Here is an 8998-nt window from a genome sequence, read left to right on the forward strand (position 1 = left end):
GTGCTGTGCAACTTGCTCAACAATGTCTGGTCTACTGGATTGAGACAGATGCATCACATTCAAACTCGCAGAGATTTGAAGGGTTTTGTCATGATGGAGATGAAAATGGTAATTTCTCAAATGGTCATATACTGATCTATATACCTTCATGAAGGTATGTGGATTTTATTCACAAATCAAAAGTGAATACATGATAGAAAGATATACTTGAAGTCGAAATATAATGGCATCCGCCATCGTTAACAGGTCTCCGAACGATTCACCAAAACCAACAAATTGACAAGAATGAGCATCTTTTTAAAATAAAAAACAACTTTCTTCTAGTTTTCTCGGAATGTAAAGAGTAGTTTGCAGAGGTGGAGCTAGCTTCCAGACACGGGATTGATTTCAGGGCAAACTGCTCTGGGCACCTGCCGTGGCGGCATTGAAATGTACACCGACAGACGGGGCGGAGAAGGAGCCTTCATAATGAGCAGCACTTGCTGTTGAAAAAAACCCCAAACTTCAGCGCTTGATCAGAGCATTGCGATCATATCCTACTGACGCAGATGGTATGGGACATTTGTCGGAGTAAATTCCACGACATGCTGTTGGGTTTCGCTGAAAGGGTAGGCAAACTGCTCTTCTAATCCGATGGAATCAGGGTTACTGTTCCACATTTCTCTTACCATCACTACGGCTTTGCAAAGTCTATCATGGAGGAATTTCCCATCGAACCAACAAATAAAGCTCTCTAGAAGATTACAATGGATGGTCGGCGATACACTTGATTCTCGTCTTTCTGGGCCTCTCATTGGGCTTGCCTCATCTGGTGGCCAATTGTCCAGGTAATGCAGCAACTTAGCAACTTTTAGGAAGGTATTTGTATTGCTCAACCATAGGTGTCATCAGGAGATGTATCTGGAGTTTGTTCAGGGTGTTGGTGATAACTTGCTGACTCTTCAACATTCACCAGTTAACACTCACTGGCTTAACATCCATCGGACATCTTGATGTGCCTTGATGCAACACCTTACATGCGAAACACCAAGGTGACCGTTTGTAGCCGAGCCAGAAACTAGACCAGACACTCAAAGTTGAGTGCTCTACTTCTGAACTATCTGCCAGTGGAGTATGCTGAACGTGATGGAACTCTCTTGTTTTGCTTTTTCTTGTTTTTGTTTTGCTGTGCTTTTTCCATGAGCATTTTTTTTTTAACAGAATCGAGGCTTGTGAAAGAGCTAACATTTATCCCCAAAAAAAAAAAATCAAACAGACAGACGAACAAAAACAGACAAACAAAACAGACAAACAAGCAGACAAACAAAATATATAAAAAGAGGGAGCGGTAGACAAGATGGGGAGAGAAGGGGAAGCACACAAACACAACATTTGAGAGCAGGATCATCGGGAAATGTGTGGGAGGGAGAGGGCTTGGGGGGAGGAGGCGTGGGAAGGGGGGTGGGGGGGGGGGTGGGAGAAGTATAAAACACAAGGACACCAAGGACTTCCAGGACAGAAGTTGGCATTTCAAAAAAGTGGATTTGGGGTGAAATTAGCGGGGGTAGAAAAGATCAAGGTTTTGGATGGGGGAAGATAAGAGATGGTGGTGAACAGCTGTTTTAAAGACCTGGAGGGAAATAAGCCTTAACCTATGCAAAGAAGAGAAAGAAAGAAGGGTAAAAGCACGTGTGACATTTCATCAGGATTCCTATTTTGACGTCAGTGCTGAAATAACAGATGCCTACAAGGTTTATTTTTGAAGGAAATTGGAGACGCAGACACTTGTTATCTATCTGGTCCTGGTAGAAGGAAAATATCTGCTAGCCATGTTTGATTAGAAATAGACATGGAAAGCCACTCTGTTGATAATTCGTGGAGTTCTGGAGTTCTGCCAGCTCTAGGACTGCTGTGGTTTGGTTTCTCACCTGTGTTTACTTTTACGTCATCACGTGTCTTACAACGCGACGCGAACAAGCCGATGCCAGACTCTGCTTCAATGTTGACAATGCACCTGTGGCTTCCAAACACGACAGGACAGCATGAGTGAATATGCTCGATTCCTACTGAGCATCCAAAATACTGTTGTGATGTGACTTTGACGATGTCTCATTCACATCGTTAAAGCCACAAACACTTTGTCAAGTGAATAGGAAATGTTTTGAATTTCAGACAGCAGCCATGTTGTCTGTTTGGGAACACCCTCAAGGTGACTGGGTTATCTTGTCATTGCATGGACCAGTTGCAGACTTTAACCACAAACTCAAACGTGGCTCATAAACATTTGAGGTTTATGAACAACACCTGTCCGAGTATTGAACAATATGTTGTCCTGAATTCTTTTATTTTTGGACAAAGTGAATACATATGTAATTTGGAAGAGTGGTTACAACGTGAATGCATTTGTCAAATGGAGCTTATTCTGAACTTGCTGCAAGGTCAGTTTTGTGAGGCCTGTCTCTCAGACCAACAACCTCGGGTGTCATGGTGCAGCGAGGATATTTAATTATATATACCGGTAAACACCTACAGTGTGGCAACCTCGTTTTGAGCTTGAGGAAAGGTTTGTGACACCCCCCCCCCACCCCCCCCACTCTCCCCAATCCCAAAACCACCATCTCTGCAATAGTCCATCATTCCTTACTTTCAATCCTACCACCCCCATCCCCGTCTCCAATCTTTCTTCTTGCTCCCCCGCACATCCCACCCCTGGTTATAGTTTTCACTTGTCTGAATCAACCCATAACAAACCCATTGGCATTCCTCCTCTCCATTCATATTCAACAAATATTTCAACATGTGCCACTTAACTTGCACAATATTACCATTTTATACACTGTAGCTCTGGAGTGGGAAGTTCCACGTTACGAGCTATCAAAAGATATATCTTGGAAGTTATTTTTCCTTGAAAAATGCATCGTGTGTCAAAACACTGCTGTCGTGCTGTAGAGTATAGCAGGTGGGGTGGCAGGGGGAGGGATGAGCCCTTGTAGACATGCATCTTATTCCATCATATTGTTCAATATTCTTGTGATTGAACATCCATTAGAAATTGTCCGCTATACGGTTAGCTAGAGAGCCCTCTGGTGAGATGTTCAGGATATTGAACGTACAACAAGGACCAATGAGGCTCTATGGTGGAGGAGATGGGAGGGCATCTTGCCTCAATTTGGTCCATGCCATTTGAGAAATTCAATATACATACTGGTATTCATTTGAATAAAAGTCGTGTGCACAAAATGCTCAAATTTATTATTGAGGATCATGTAATAATTGGGGCCATGAAACAATTGCTAATCAGATTTGCCACAATTGGATTCAATAACCTGGAAATTGTCCATGGTGTTTTAAATACAGAAGTCAAGGTTCATGTAAGTGCTGAATGATAACGGGTATATGGTCCATAGACTGACAGAGGGGTTGAAGGATAGACCAAAAAACAGCACAATAAATAAAGAAGAGGAGCAGACATGGAGGGGTCAGTGAGTGCAATGGAAGAGAGACTGTGAGGCGGTGATCGGCTGCAGTCTTGAGGGACTGGAGGGAAGAGCACAAGACGCCATGTCATCCTCCAATCACCGCCAAAATCTCTGTTAACCCCATGAACCCTTGCTAACTCAACCCTCTTAGTTGAAGGGTACCTACAATGATTACTCCCATCCTCCCTCTACTTTTTTCTTGCTTGTTCATTCCCTTGCTTATTTTGTCGAACTGTGGCCTGCAGTGTCCCACTGTCAGTTCCTACTCTATGCCATGCTCTTCCATGTGCCTCGATGTTCAACTGAGGACAAAAAAAATAATCGATGACTGACTCGGGGAGAAGATTCTGTGGACAAGAGAACATGGAGATGCAGTAATGGAAAGTAACATAAAACTGACGGTTTATAGCTTGGCTGAGAGTCTAACGCGGTTTAGACAGGTCAGAGTGTGTTACCTACAGGTATCACCTCTCCTGCCAGCCATTGTTGAAAAGTGTACCACTATAAAAGATTATCAACGAAAAACATGACACGGCAAAAAAAAATCCATATTGGTATTATATCTTATGATGGTCTTTGAATGAGTTTGGCAAATGAGTTTAAAGGAGTCAATGAGGTTGGTAAACGAGCTTAGAGGAGTCAATGAGGTGGGCCAATGAGTTTAAAGGAGTCAATGAGGTGGGCCAATGAGTTTAAAGGAGTCCATGAGGTGAGCCAAAGAGAGCTTTAAACAATCAATGAGGTTGGTAAACGAGCTTAGAGGAGTCAATGAGGTGGGCCAATGAGTTTAAAGGAGTCAATGAGGTCGGTCAATGAGTTTAAAGGAGTCAATGAGGTGAGCCAAATGGAGTTTTAAACAATCAATGAGGTTGGTAAACGAGCTTAGAGGAGTCAATGAGGTGGGCCAATGAGTTTAAAGGAGTCAATGAGGTGGGCCAATGAGTTTAAAGGAGTCAATGAGGTTGGTCAATGAGTTTAAAGGAGTCAATGAAGTGAGCCAAATGGAGTTTTAAACAATCAATGAGGTTGGTAACGAGCTTGGAGGAGTCAATGAGGTGGGCTAATGAGTTTAAAGGAGTCCATGAGGTGAGCCAAATAGAGTTTTAAACAATTAATGAGGTTGGTAAACGAGCTTAGAGGAGTCAATGAGGTGGGCCAATGAGTTTAAAGGAGTCAATGAGGTGGGCCAATGAGTTTAAAGGAGTCAATAAGGTGAGCCAAAGAGAGCTTTAAACAATCAGAGGTTGGTAAACGAGCTTAGAGGAGTCAATGAGGTGGGCCAATGAGTTTAAAGGAGTCAATGAGGTGGGCCAATGAGTTTAAAGGAGTCAATAAGGTGAGCCAAAGAGAGCTTTAAACAATCAATGAGGTTGGTAAACGAGCTTAGAGGAGACAATGAGGTGGGCCAATGAGTTTAAAGGAGTCAATGACGTGAGCCAAATAGAGTTTTAAACAATCAATGTTGGTAAACGAGCTTGGAGGAGTCAATGAGGTGGGCCAATGAGTTTAAAGGAGTCAATGAGGTGGGCCAATGAGTTTAAAGGAGTCAATAAGGTGGGCCAATGAGTTTAAAGGAGTCAATGAGGTGGGCCAATGAGTTTAAAGGAGTCAATGAGGTTGGCCAAATAGAGTTTTAAACAATCAATGAGGTTGGTAAACGAGCTTAGAGGAGTCAATGAGGTGGGCCAATGAGTTTAAAGGAATCAATGAGGTGAGCCAAATAGAGTTCTAAACAATCAATGAGGTGGGCCAATGAGTTTAAAGGAGTCAATGAGGTGGGCCAATGAGTTTAAAGGAGTCAATGAGGTGGGCCAATGAGTTTAAAGGAGTCAATGATGTGGGCCAATGAGTTTAAAGGAGTCAATGAGGTGGGCCAATGAGTAAAGGAGTCAATGAGGTGGGCCAAGAGTGCTTTAAACAATCAATGAGGTTGGTAAACGAGCTTAGAGGAGTCAATGAGGTGGGACAATGAGTTGAAAGAAGTCAATGAGGTGGGCCAAAGAGATTAAAAAAACCAATGAGTTTGGTAAACGAGTTTAGAGGAGTCATTGAGATGGACCAATGAACTTAAAGGTGTCAATGAGGTGGGCCAAAGAGATTTAAAAAAATCAATGAGGTTGGTAAATGAGTTTGGAGGAGTCAATGAGGTTGGTAAACGAGTTTAAAGGAGTCATTGATGTAGGTTGAAGGGATAAAGAAAAAAATCAACGAGGTGCGTAAGCGAGTTTAGTGGTGTCAATGAGGTGGGACCAATGAACATAAAGCAGTCAATGAGGTATGCTAATGAGTTTAAATAAATCAATAAGGTTGGCAAATTAGTTAAAGGAGTCGATGAGGTCGACCAATGGGTTTTAACACACCCAAAGGATGAGTGAAGGATTATCACAAGACTAGGCAGTCGGCACCCCACAACCATATCCGTGATGAAAAGGTAGCGAAGGAGAAACCATGATTTTGAATGACTGGAGTTTAAATAATTGCTACGTTCCTGATACATCGGACATTCCACACACCATCATATCTTTTGACGTTTATGTCTGCCTGCCTGTAGCATTTTGTCTTGCTGAAAAGATTGCTGATTTAGAGCTATCTGACACCCAGAGATATTGTAACTCCCTGTTTCCCACACTCTTTCATTATCACCTTTTTCTTGTTTTATTCATAACCCCCCACGACCCCACACCCCAAAGAAATGTAATGCACGAAGATTTCCCCAAAGTTAATTTTCCTCCTGTTATTGAAGAGCTCATTGTTGCTGCTAATGTACAATAGTTTGTATGGGAGTATCTCAGTAAGTCTTATAGTTGGGGATAAGCTTCTTAGTCCTGGGCAATGTGTCAGCGCATAGCAAGGGAAGGAAATAAATGATAGAAATTAATATTTAAACAGCCTCTAATGACACGATTCATGAGGTCATTTATTCATCCTTCGGGCTGCTGAAGGGTTAATACATTTTACTACCCAACCTGCCCCTTCTCCCGAATTCTCAGGCCTCGAGTTGACAGGCGAAGGTGTGGTGCTCATCATGTCGAAGAGTCTTACTCCGCCAGGCGGTGGAAGACTGAGCAGACCAGTACAACCAGTCACTCATCTCTCCCTTATAGGCGGGTTTGAGCTCCAGCTTGGATATGCAGAGACGTCTGACAGCTGTGGTGAGGCGAGTCGCAGGGTTTAGCCTTTTTGTGTCGAGGCTTCTCTCAGCCTTGTGCGTTTATTGTCCCACTGATGATAGATGGGAGATGCACGCTCTGGATGGAAGGAGGAGATGAGATATATGATGGCCGCACAAGATAAAAATCCTATGAGAGAAATCTTTTATAAGTCAGTATCACGGACCACTACCCAAAAGGTCAGTTTGTGTGCGATGGCCATGCAGCTTTGCACAATATCGACACCGGTCTTAGGCGGCCATTTCTTGATTTAATTTCTCATCAACAAGACAAAACAAATAGAACAAAGCCAATGCAAACCATGCTAGGCTTTAAAGCTGGAGTGCGTGGTATTACCAACAAAGGATAAGGTATCGAGAAAAGGTAAGATTAGCAAATTAATTGGTCAATCAATTTATGTTATCAGTACATTGCAGTAGATAAGTCACTCAGGTGCAAGAATGAATTAGAAGGGAGGAACCACAGACAGAATGAGAGAGAAAATGCGCAAGAGTGATTTACTTGAAGTTCCATGGGAGGGTTGGTTGCAAAAGCTTACATCAATAATCATTCTTGGACAGATGTTTCAAGACAGGCCTTCTTCTTATCAAGACAAAACAAAATGAGGAAAGACTCATGCAATGATATCATTTATCAGAAAAGGAATGAAATCATTGATTTGAAAGAAAAAAAATCTGAAAGCCTTGGCAATCATAATTAAACTTTAGTATCTCTTCCAAAAATGTGGCAAGTTCTGATATCACCTGTCTGTTCATAAAGTTGTACAAACGAGATAGTTGCAATAGTCAGACACATCAATGGTTTATAATTCATTTTTTATATACTTGCATATATTTAATAAGAATATGTATATACCAGCAAGGACGCACGGAACATCCGCACAATGCAAAATGTAACTTCAAGTCTACAACTCCCCCCGTCTTTCCCAAACCCCAAGTCCTCAACCTCCCCCTCCCAACCCAAAGGCTTCAAACCTTCAATCCCCTATGAACACAAAGCTTTCAAAACCCGCCCTCCCCACTTCCCCTACACTGCAACTTCTCAACCCTGCCCTCCTCCTCCAACCAAAAGTCCTCAACCCCCCTCCACGCCCCACCTAAAGCCTCAAACTCCCTCACCCAACAATGCCCCATCTTTACTCTCTCTTCCCCTCCCTCCCTCACTCTTCACAACCCCAACTCTCTGTCTTCCTCTTCCTGTCATAAAAGGAAAAAGGGCATTCCCACATATTTACATATTTCTTTATTACTTCATCAAAACAGCAAAATATTTAGCTATTTCCCCTCCCCTATCATGCTATCACCGACGTCACATAAATCGCGATCAAATCAGCAAAAGCATGACTTCACATGTCATGGCCCATCATAGTCACCTCTTCAACTCACGATCCCACGAGATATGCGGAAACCCTGTGGAATTGCAACTCTCAAGTGACCTTGAGCAGCCCAATTGTGCCAGTAAATGAACCTAAACCAATTATCCTCTTCCTGATGCATATATATTATTGTTATGTCGGTGGGTAGAGGCATATATAGATTTAGGTAGATCTGCATAGGTTGGTGCTCGACTGTCGTGATAGGGAATCTAGATGTAATAAGTTCTGTAGCCCGAATGTCGGATTAAGCTTGTATCTTTGTCCCTGCTACGAGGGGGCGGGGCATGCTAATTAGTTCAGGGATTATGGGTAAAATTCCCTTGTGTGTCGTTCCCTCGGTGAGCATCCCAGTGTCCCTTATGGCAATACATCCCATAGACATTAGATAGGCCCATTAGCGCACCACACATTAAATAATTTCCCCGCCGCCACAATGACGTTGGAAGAACCAACAAGCAATAGCCACGCCCAGGAGAACGTGTGATTGGTTGGGGTAAGAAGCTGGCCACTGATTGGTGAAAGGAAGGTGGAAGGAAGCGGCACACTGATTGGCCACCGACCGTTGACACCTCAGCCAATCAGTGCGGAAGGCACGAACATTCAGCCAATCAGTGCAGAAGGCACAAAACGACTACTTCGAAGCAGGTCGCTGATTGGAGGACAAGAGCCGGTGACGTCAGAAGGCGCAAAAGACCACAAAGAAACGAGGCACTGGTTGGGAGAGAGAAAGGGCTGTCGTCACACCGTGAGTGACAAAACGACTCGCTCGCCGGCATTTTGCTCTCTTCGTTAGCTCTTGGCTGTCTCTTCGCTAGCTAGCGCTCTTGGCTGTCTCTTCGCTGGCTGGGCTTTGCTCTCTCTTCCCTCGCGCTCTTCCCTCGCTTCTCTTCCCTTGGCCTCTTGCTCCTGATTGTCCCTTCGCATTGGGCCTTCTCTTGCTTCGGACCTGGTGGAGGAATGAGCAGTTTGGAAGACGGTGGAGAGAAGGAACGCCG

The sequence above is a fragment of the Myxine glutinosa genome, chromosome 6, assembly GCF_964187855.1.
Source record: "Myxine glutinosa chromosome 6, kmMyxGlut1.1, whole genome shotgun sequence".
In the NCBI taxonomy this organism is placed as follows: domain Eukaryota; kingdom Metazoa; phylum Chordata; class Myxini; order Myxiniformes; family Myxinidae; genus Myxine; species Myxine glutinosa.